General features: G+C 43.1%; 1 pseudogene; it reads right to left on the bottom strand.

Annotated features, from left to right (window-relative positions):
- LOC111973562 (partitioning defective 3 homolog) overlaps positions 1–6,281 on the bottom strand; it is an 807,950-nt pseudogene that overhangs the window by 202,064 nt on the left and 599,605 nt on the right.

Genomic DNA, 6,281 nt, shown 5'->3' with positions numbered 1-6,281 from the left:
ATACTCTATGGGCATTCTGGCATGTGTGAGGAGACTGGTGTTACAACTGAGCATGCACACGGGCTTGTCTTGCTGGAGAGACAATGGTCAACTTAATGCGTTAGACAACTAGTGCAATGCATATATGGCCACTATGGTCATAGCAGTGCTCGGTCTCAAATGAACTTTAAACACTAATTAGGGATGTTAAGACGGAAAATGTCTGGTGGGAAATGTTGCCCCTACGAGAGGAGAATGGAGGCCAAATATTTTAACCAGCAGGGTTCAATACACTGACCCGTAATTGAGGAAATGGTTCTATTCCAAATGGTGATTAGCCTGTCATCTTTTCACAGGAAGTCGGAGCACAAGCCACTATGTCTGTCTCAAACCATTACATCGCAAAGATACACAGCTATTTGACCTTTGACCTGGTGACTCAGTTCCCACCATGCTGYWTCTGACAGGGTATATTATTCTGTCCGCAACCCAAATAGCACCATATTCCTTCTACAGTGCACTACTTTTGACCAGGGCCCATGGACCTCCATTTGGCCTCCATTTCTCCCATAGGGCTCTTGTCAAAAGTACTGCACTATAAGGAATAGGGCGCCATTTGTACACTCTGTGTTGTTAGATCAAGATAAAATGAATGACCTTTAACCGCTGGATGTAAACCACTGACGGACAAAGGAAACATTGTAAGAGCTCTTATCATTGTAATCAGTGTAAGAGCTAAATTAAGAAACACATTCACATGTTGAATGTTGAAGAACATTTGATTTGTAAATGGCAAGGATGGCAAACATGAATAACGGTTTCTTATTATGAATCGGCACAACAATAAATTGAACTAATGCATTTCAGTGACTGACATTGGAGAAATAGAAACCGTTCTTTTTTCACACACAGCAGGAGAAATAAAAGTAAAGGCATACACCTAAATAACCAAACGAATMACGTTGATTACATTTAGCCAATTAAAACCCAAATAAATCCCACTGCAGTATAAGATCAATCAAAGAGCGGAAAAACAAGGAAAAAAGTCCCTTTGAATCTAATTAAAAAGTATTCTTAATTAACTCTGAAGAGATTGAAATTAAGGAATTRTAAGATCTCTCTCAATTTGTCTCAACATTCTTAATATTCACTGTCACTGTCAACTCATCTTCTTTCATTTCATCATCCTCCCAATGTAGAGTCATTTTTAAAAAGTAATGAATATCTGAGAAAGATGGGAACTTTAATAATTAGTAATTACTTCCAGGTCTGAGGTCACAGCAGAGGATTAGAAGTAAAGTCCTGRAAAAGGCCTGTTACGAGACGCCTAAGTAGAATAAATGACTGAGGTTGTCCAGGATCAGTTTTCAAATTGTAGAGCATGAGCATGTCCTAGTGTCAACCTGGTAAGGTTTACATCAGAGTAGGCAGACAGGCAGGTAGTCAGGTAGGTAGGTAAGCAGGCAGGCAGAGAAGAAGGGGTTGTGTTGGGTTAGGTTGGGCTGGTAAATAGGGTTATTTTGGAGGTCCGTGCGTGCAGTGTTGGACAGGGGAGTTGGGTTAGGTTAGGCTGTTGGCTGGTTTGGGTTAGGTGGTTGAGGTTAGTTTGGAGGTCCGTGAAGTACTGAGCTGGGTTGGGTTTTGCTGGTGGTTGGGGTTAATGCGCTGGTCCGTACTGCAGGTTGTTAGACACTCACCCAGGGCTGCTCGAAGCTGTATGTGCGCCGTCGGTCATCAGGGTCCTCCTCTCCTCTGGCCTGCTGGAACTCAACCCTCAGACGCCGTATCCGGTCATGGTTACTAGGCGCCAGTCGGTTGCTGCGGAACCAAAGAGGACACAGAGAGTAAGAGGAGAAGGGGAATATAAGCATGGACCAGTAACAGCATTATATCATGTTTTACAATGGTGTCACAAAGAGTCACACGGTGAACTGTACAGACATCATTATTATCCATATGTGTATAGGTGCAAGTGTAATGTCTTGTTTTACAGGTTCAGCCATAGTAGTACGGCACCCCTGGAGCAAATTAGGGTTAAGTGCCTTGCTCAAGGGCACATCAACAGATTTCTCATCTTGTCGGCTAGGGTATTCAAACCAGCGACCTTTCGGTTACTGGCCCAATTAATATAATTTTCAACCATTTTAGAATGAAACGTGTTGTCTGAATTGCGTTCCATACAGAACAAATGAACTAATATCTTGTCAAACCCCCCATCCATTCATACTGTACAGTACATTTGGCATAAAGAAAAAGTCCCTTGTGAACCATTGTGAGTGATCCATGTTCCTTTTAGACTGGGAGAAGAGCCTATATTATTGGTCTTTATGGGGTAGTGGCGTCATTAAACAGTGCTGATGTTAGAGACTTGTATGCATCCCTTTCATTACTGGCTTTCATTACTGGCCTGTCAATAGGAACCAATACTCTCCCCTCAGTAAGAGCCCTGTCAAGTAGGAACCAATACTCTCCCCTCAGTTAATCAGCTTGTCAATAACAATCAATATTCTCCCCTCAGTTAATCAGCCTGTCAATAGGAATCAATACTCTCCCCTCAGTTAATCAGCCTGTCAATAGGAACCAATACACTCCCCTCCGGTAATCAGCTTGTCAATAACAATCAATACACCCCCTCAGTTAATCAGCCTGTCAATAGGAATCAATACTCTCCCCTCAGTTAATCAGCCTGTCAATAGGAATCAATACTCTCCCCTCAGTTAATCAGCCTGTCAATAGGAATCAATACTCTCCCCTATAGTTAATCAGCCTGTCAATAGGAATCAATGCTCTCCCTCAGTTAATCAGCCTGTCAATAGGAATCAATACTCTCCCCTCAGTTAATCCGCCTGTCAATAGAAATCAATACTCTCCCCTCAGTTAATCCACCTGTCAATAAGAATCAATACTCTCCCTCAGTTAACCAGCCTCTCCTTTTATCTCCACCAACAGGGTCTGACACTAGGGATAATTATGATAAGACAACCAGCTTGATAATAGGGCCCGGTTTATACATTCCATAGAGGAGAGGGGGGGTGAGGTTGGAGACGGGTGGGGGAAGGGGGGGAGAACCAGCGAAAAAAGGAACAGATGGAAAGTGAGAGAGGGAGAGAGAGAGGGAACAGAGGGAGAGCAAGGGAAGAGACAGAATAAGAGAAGGAAAAGAAAGGGAGGCAAGGAAGAAAAACTATAGAAGAGCAGCTAGGGGCACTTAAGATGGACGTTGGTTTGACACCGTAGCTGTCAAGCTGTCACGCTGTCGTCACCACTCTGCTCCAAGGTGGCAATTACAGGTGGTACACTAGTAGAAGACCTGATTGCTCATTTAAACCCAGAGGATCCTGAAGTACAATTAGGCCCATAATTGCAGATTACAGCAATCACATCCTTCTGATGATAATGGCTACTAGGACGCAGTGCCAATCAGCCTTCATTAAAACACAGCTAAATAGCACCTCATAAAGGATGAATTGAATTGGATGTATGCACCCTGCTGCAGTACAAGCAAGCCGTCTTGCTTGAAAGCGGAAACGCTTTCAATCTCTCTGTTGTTCCACACAACCATTAAAATCAATTGTATTAGTTATACCCCATTTGATGCTCATGGTTTTATGTATATGGATGCTGGTGTGAGCATACACTATGTTCATCTGTATGGATGATGGGTATTAAAAWGGATCATTGGCCGGTGAGGTTTAATGTCTTTAGGCTGGGGTACAATGCTGCTAACAGGGCCTCCTTTCCCGTTCTCTATCCAGTACAAGATAGGCCTACACTTTGCATTTCTGATTCATTTAAATTACAAAACAGTTTATTATTTTCATATACAATTTGCCAATCAAATTCTACCTCACGCAGACTAGCAAGTTATCCGTGCAATTGCTGGGGAGTACATTTACAATATAATTGACTTGTGAGATTTTACTACTGTTATGACTAGGATTTTGTTTTTTCAAACTACCGGTAGCTACTGCATAATCAACACTGTAACACATTATCGTTACCTAGCTTAGACAAACCAGAGTTAAGAAAAAATATATATTTTCTGTGTATTCTACATAGCCAATGAAAGGGTGTTTGTTTCTTTGTATAGAACCTCCATGTATTGAAGACTGTCTAAACACTTCCATTATGCTGCATATGCTTCTATCTGTTCGTTTTCCTCAGACTGTTTACTGATGGAACAACACAATCAAACCACGGCYGGCAGTCCCTGTGGTGCTACTGTCACACAGTGGGCCTCAGCTGCAGTCAGACACACACGGTTAAAAGCGCGAAACCGGTGAAGAAGGGAAAAACACATCTGCAAACAAAATCAATTTCACCATTTAGCTCCTGTAAAAACCTGTGAGGACACATTATCTGGGTGTTGAGGTGCGTAGCTAGCTGCCATCCATGCCTGTAGCATGCGAGGAAGCATAACATATTCTCAATGGTGGAAATGGTGGGAGGTAGTAGATCTGGGTTAAACTAGTATTTGTTTTATTCCAAATACTTCAGCTGGGCTTGACTGAGATTGCCTGGCGCAATTTAACCAAAGAGATAGTCTCTACAAGTGCAAACCCCACCCCTCTTGCACTCCAGGTAGGCTCAATCAAATGCTCACAGTATTTGATCAAAAACAAATACAATTTGAACCCAAGTCTGAAAGGGAGGTTGATATGCAAACGCAAACACACATTATGCTTTTAGGTTATTCCTCCTATACCCCACATAAAAAAAGGTTCCAGACATTGACTGACCCTGCATATATGTAACYCTTGTCGTGGTTGGAAGAAGAGGAGGACCAATGCGCAGCGMGGTAAGTGTCCATATTGTTTTAATACGAATAAAGAACACTGAACAAAAACAATAAAACGACAAACGAACACTCCTGTACGGTGAAACAAAACACAGAACAGAAAATATAATCACCCACAAAACACAATGAAAAACAGGCTACCTAAATATGGCTCCCAATCASAGACAACGACTGAKACCTGCCTCTGATTGAGAACCATACTAGGCCAAACASATAGAAWAGGACAATAGAACAAAACATAGAAAAAASAACATAGAATGCCCACCCCAACTCACGCCCTGACCAAACTAAAATAAAGACATAACAAAGGAACTAAGGTCAGAACGTGACAATATAATATGCTTACTTACTTTCTCTGAGAGCAGCTGGGACCCCGCATCAGGGCCACAACCTGGGCCATAAACCATCCTACACAACAACATCATCTTCACTTAGTCTGACCCCCCCCCCTCCCTCCCACCTCCAGTGTTAATTCAGTGAAAATTGAGAACTATGGCCCTTTATTATCACTGACTTCATGTCGGCTGAGAGGGGTGAGAGAGAGGAAGAGGAAAAGAGGGAGAGGAGCAGGGCAGAGTTGAGACAAGATCAAAAGGCAAATTAAAAAATGGCAGTATGTAACTTTAATACATTTCAAAGCGTTGAGAAATGGAAATTGGAAGCACGGAGTGGAGGCTGCTGTTAGTATGGGAGGGATAGAATGAGTGGTGAATTTGTCAAGGCAGTTCAAAGGGTCTATATGCTATCTAGATTATCTTAAGGGCTTCTCCTGTTCACCCCCCACCCACATCCACCATCCTCATATCCACCATCCATGGTTCAAAGTTTCTTGGAGGACACTATGTGAATCTTTAGTACAAAGATATTAAAATGCAGGGTTAATCCCTGGTACTGGGGGGGGGGGGCAGTTATCAGTGGCTAGGCTAGCTAATGTCCACAGCAGCAGCCAACAAGRGCGTGGGTGGGTGGGTGGGTGTGTGGGTATATGCGTATATGCACGTGCCCTTTCCTCAGAAAGAAGATGGATTCAGCCATTGGCTGGGACTCAGTCTCTGAATGATTCAGCCCCTCCACAGTCAATTAGTCAGCATGATCGCTGCTGTTCGCTGCCATCCACATCAGGTGTCCTCGCTTTACAAATAACCCTCTGTCTGCATAAATCAACGGCTGCATCCTAAATGGTACTCTATTCCCTACATTGTGCACTACTTTTGACCAGAGACCAATGGGTGCACTAAATAAGGAATAGGGTGTCATTTGGGACGTATCCAATGTCTGTAGTGGCTTTCTATGAAACAAGAGCTCTCACAAAGAATAACCTGCCAGCCATTTGCGTCAGTTGACTGTCCTGGCAATTAGGATGAATGTGCGTCCGGTGGACGGTAGAGCTGTTTGGGGGAATATGAATGAGCTAGGATGGAGGGAACGGTTACTAGAAGGCCTGTGTTTATGCATTGTGGAAAAGGTTGCAGGCTTTGTAACTTGTATGCCTCATGTGGATGTG

This window comes from Salvelinus sp. IW2-2015, linkage group LG14 (assembly GCF_002910315.2).
Source record: "Salvelinus sp. IW2-2015 linkage group LG14, ASM291031v2, whole genome shotgun sequence".
NCBI classification, from domain to species: domain Eukaryota; kingdom Metazoa; phylum Chordata; class Actinopteri; order Salmoniformes; family Salmonidae; genus Salvelinus; species Salvelinus sp. IW2-2015.
The sequence above is the reverse complement of the archived record's forward strand: the minus strand, read 5'-3'. Positions and strand labels throughout refer to the sequence as shown.